The following is a 4,575-nucleotide window of genomic DNA, read 5'->3' as shown; positions in this document are numbered from 1 at the left end:
TGGTAGGGATTAAGAAGCACACTTGTCATGCTGAGCAATGGGTGATGTAAGGAATTGTTGAATCACCTTATTATACACCTGAAACCAACATAACACTGTAATGTTAACTAACTGGAATTAAAATAAAAACTTAAATGGGGAGCCTGGCTGGCTCAGTTGGTAGAGCATGCAACTCTTGATCTCAGGGTTGTGAGTGCAAGCCCTATATTGGATGTAGAAATTACTTAGAAATACGGTCTTTAAAATAAATAAAATAAAAACAAATAAATTAAATAAAAAATAAAGAACTTTTACAACTCAATGCTCAAAAACCAAATAATCAAATTTTAAAAATGGGCAGAAGACATGAACAAACATTTCTCCAGAGAAGACAACAAACACATGAAAAGATGCTCAACATCACTATCCTCAGGGAAATATAAATCAAAACTACAATGAGATATCATTGTAGGGAATGCACCTGTTGGGAGAGCTAAAATCAAAAACACAAAAAATAATAATGGTTGGTGAGGATGTGCAGGAAAAGGAACCCTTGTGCACTGTTGGTGGGAATGCAAACTGGGGAAGCCACTGTGGAAAAGACTATGGAGTTTCTTCAAAAATTAAAAATAGAAATATTATATGATCCAGTAATCACACTACTATTACCCAAAAAATACGAAAAAACTAATACAAAAGGACAGGGTTGCCTGGGTGGCTCAGTTGGTTAAGCATCTGACTGTTTTGGCTCAGGTCATGGATCTCAGGGTCCTGGAATCAGTTTCCATGCTGGACATGGAGGCTATTTAAGATTCTCTCTTGCCCTCTCCTTCCGCCCCTCCCCCCACTCACACTCTCTCTCTCCCTCTAAAATAAATAAATAAATAACATATTTTTTAAAAGGATACATGTACCTCTATGTCTATTGCAGCATTATTTACAATAGCCAAATTATGGGAGCAGCCTAAGTGTCCATAGAGAGAGATGAATGGATAAAGATGTTGTATATACATGCAGTGGAATATTATTTAGCCATAAAAAAGAAATCTTGCCATTTGCAACAACATGGCTGGAAGTAGACAGTATCATGCTAAGCAAAATAAATCAGAGAAAGGTTAATGCCATATTATTTCACTCATATGTGGAATTTAAGAAACAAAACAAATGAGCAAAGGAGACCAAAAAAGGAGAGAGAGACAAACCAAGAAAAGAAACAGAATCAACTATAGAGAACAAACTGCTGGTTACCAAAGAGGAGTTGGTGGGGGTGATAAGTGAAATAGGTGAAGGAGATTAAGAGTACATGTATCATGATGAGCACTAAGTAATATATAGAATTATTGAATAACTATGTTGTACACCTGAAACTAACATAACACTGTATATTAACTATACTGGAATTAAAATAAAATAATCAAAATAAAAATTGCAAGTGTAACAGTGTGTTGAAATATATTGTGCATTCTTAGAACCACTCAGGAGAAAAAATGAAATGAGAGAAATAAAACCAATTAAATAAAGACAAAAAAAGAATGAAAACAATCAAGGAAAAATTATAAGATGACAAAATAGAAGTTAAAATAAGAAAAACAATAAAATAGAAAATCCAAATATATTAATAATCACAGCAAGTACAAATAGACTGATAATGATTTGTGCAACAAATTTATAAGCTTACTCCTATACTCCCATATTAGGAAATTCATTCTTTTCACCATATGTGAAACTTTTATAAAAGTTAACCTCAGGGGCACCTGGGTGGCTCAGTCTGATAAGTGACTGACTCTTGGTTTTAACTCAGGTCACCATCTCAGGGTAGTGAGATGGGGTCAGGCTCACTCAGTGTAGAGTCTGCTTAAGACTCTCCCTCTCCCTCTGCCTCTCCTTCCTCAAATAAACAAATAACCTTTTCTTTAAAAAAAAAGTTAATTTTATATTAGGCTATCAAGCCCATCAACAAAATTTCAAAGTATTCAGTATCATACACACTATATTTTCCAACAACGATGCATTCCACTTAGAGGTATTCTAAAAGACTACATTAAAGCATACATTTGGGAATTTCAAAATTGATTTATGTCAAAAACAAATTAGAATGGCAATTACAAAATATGTAAAAGTAGACAATACTGAAAGACCAAATACAAAATAACAAAACCTGTTAGATGCAGCTAAAGCAGCTCTTATATTAAAAATAAAAAGTGGAAAGTGAATAAGCTCAAGAAGTTAGAAAAAGAAACATAAATTCAAGTTAGAATAATAAAAATAATTTTAAAAATACAAAAACAAATATCTGAAATGGAATACAGCCAAGAGATCAGTGTGGCTGAAGTGAAGAGAAACAGGAATGTCATTGAAGATGAAGTCAGGGGACCAGATGATTCAGAGGCTTTGAGGTCACAGTGAAGACTGTGGCTTATATTCTGAAAGCACTGGGAAATCATGGGAGGGTTTTAAACAGAGAAGTGACATGATCTGATTGACACCTTATGTTGAGACTGGACTAAAGTGCGGCAAAGAAATAGTCAGGGAGACCAGTTAAGAGATTACTACAATAATCCCAGGAGAGATGGTGATTTAAACCAAGTTAATGGTGGTGGGAATAGTTAGAAGTATTCAAATCTGTAATATATTTCAGGGATGGAGGTGATAAGATTTACCAATGGGCAATACATGGTGTGTGAGAAAGAGGTGAAGAATGATGGCAAGATAACTTTGACCTGACGATCGAAATTATTACAATTCAGATGGAAAGACTGTGGGAAGAGTTGACGTGGAATGTTATATGAAGAGTTGTTTGGACTTGTTTGTACATATTAAATTCATGTTTTTACCAGATATTCAAATGAGGATATCAAGCAGGCAGTTGGAAATATAGGTTAGGATTCAGAAAATATATTCTCTCTAGCATGGATATAGGTTAGGATTCAGAAATATATTCTTTCTAGCATGGCCCAGCCTTTACATATTACTTGAATATAAAGATTAGTGACTTAAGTAACAATTTATAATACCACTGCAATTAATTATTCCCATTCTGTTCTATTTTAGTGTACATACTGCAGGATCACAGTGCATTCTCACACTGAGAGAATATTTAGCCTTTTAACTCCCCTGACACAGGTCTCAAGCATTTAACTTGGGCAGAATGTCCAAATATGTTCCAAAAACTATATTTTGAAACAAGTCCCTAAAATTTTATCAATGGAAATTTTCTGTTCCCAGTTACATAGCTTTAATTGTTGGTTGAAATGGCACTTCCCAAGCTGGTAATTATTTTTGAAAATCTGAAATCTCTAAACACATTTTTAAATCAATTTGCACTCAGTAAATTGGTCCAAGTTACAGTTTCGTGGTTAGTTCTTTTAATTTAGAGTCCATAGTTGTTTTCCTGCAAGGGAAGATTAAATACAATAGTTTTAGGACACTTTCTCAAATTAAAGAAAAAATAACTATAAAAAGCCAAAAACCTGTGACTGGTAAAGGGCCTAACTGTATTCAATGTTTTCTAATATTTATTCTCAATCTTCTCTTTTAGTCACTTTTCTAAGGACACTCGATGAAAAATTCCCCTACCTGTTATCTCCCCTTCCATCTTGCAAAGATTGGGCCTCAACATTTTTTCCCTTTCTGTGCCTGATGGTTCACCTTCAAAACATTATCAGAATTTGCCCTTTAGCCTTGACAGTCTCTGGAGCACTGAAAATTCTTCTAATTTCCCCCTGCTTTCCCTCAAGGGCAAAATGACTTGTCAAAATTCAGGATGTATTTCTAGACATCCCAAATTTTCCATGTGACTTTAAAGGAAAGCCTTTAATTACTTGTAGCTTTGTCCAACTCTGTACGCGGTCACTTTTCTTTCTCAGATTCTGACCTTCCCCCATAATTCAACTAGAACCAGGCAGTAAAATCTGTTTATTCCTTTCATAAAGATAACCCAACTTCTATCTATCTGGGCATTGCCTCCCTGTAACCTCAGGGAAATAGAATACATCCTTGGCTCATTAATAAAACAATTAGATACTGACCTATGTGCTTTGCCTTTTGGAAAGATTCCATCCAACGTTGCCTATGCTTGGAGTTTTCAAAGTGGTCACATTCTCTTTAGTGAAAGCTAGGAGGACTTGGTCTTCTATGAAAACAAAAGGGAAGAACACAGTTTTAGGCAGTAGACTAACAAACTCAGCAACAAGATAGTCCAACTGATGATAATAATGAGAAGCAGTAGTTCTATTGTGTCATAATCTATACTTTCTGCCATGAATAGACTTGTGACCAGAAGTTCGACAATGAAGATTGTAGCAGGAAAGAAAACAAACACTAAGTTCCACTTAAATTGCGCCCTGGTCCTTCCCCTTGGTGAAAGCTGATAAGCAATGGGTATGGCTTCACACCACACTATTACCTCTCATTGGCCCACAGCTTTGTCCATTATCATGTCATGAGCATGAAGGGAGGCAGTAACCAGGGCAACTTGGGTGGCACATGCAGTTTATCCATGATCAAAATGTCTTTTCTTCTCAGTCTCCAGCTATGCTCCTTGCTCACTGCACTTCTGTGGTCTTCCATGCATTTCATTCCTTGCTGACCAAGCTG

General features: G+C 35.5%; 1 long non-coding RNA gene across 1 annotated transcript; it reads right to left on the bottom strand.

Annotated features, from left to right (window-relative positions):
- Positions 1 to 3,321: 3,321 nt before the first annotated feature.
- LOC111094888 lies at positions 3,322 to 4,351 on the bottom strand. The gene is made up of 2 exons (XR_005386027.1): positions 4,008 to 4,351; positions 3,322 to 3,370 (listed from the first exon to the last, which is right to left on the bottom strand). It is a non-coding gene; the product is annotated as an uncharacterized LOC111094888 (long non-coding RNA).
- Positions 4,352 to 4,575: the final 224 nt, after the last annotated feature.

Source organism: Canis lupus, chromosome X (assembly GCF_011100685.1).
Source record: "Canis lupus familiaris isolate Mischka breed German Shepherd chromosome X, alternate assembly UU_Cfam_GSD_1.0, whole genome shotgun sequence".
Lineage (NCBI taxonomy): Eukaryota > Metazoa > Chordata > Mammalia > Carnivora > Canidae > Canis > Canis lupus.
Note: the sequence above shows the minus strand (reverse complement) of the source record. Positions and strands in the feature narration are given on the sequence as shown.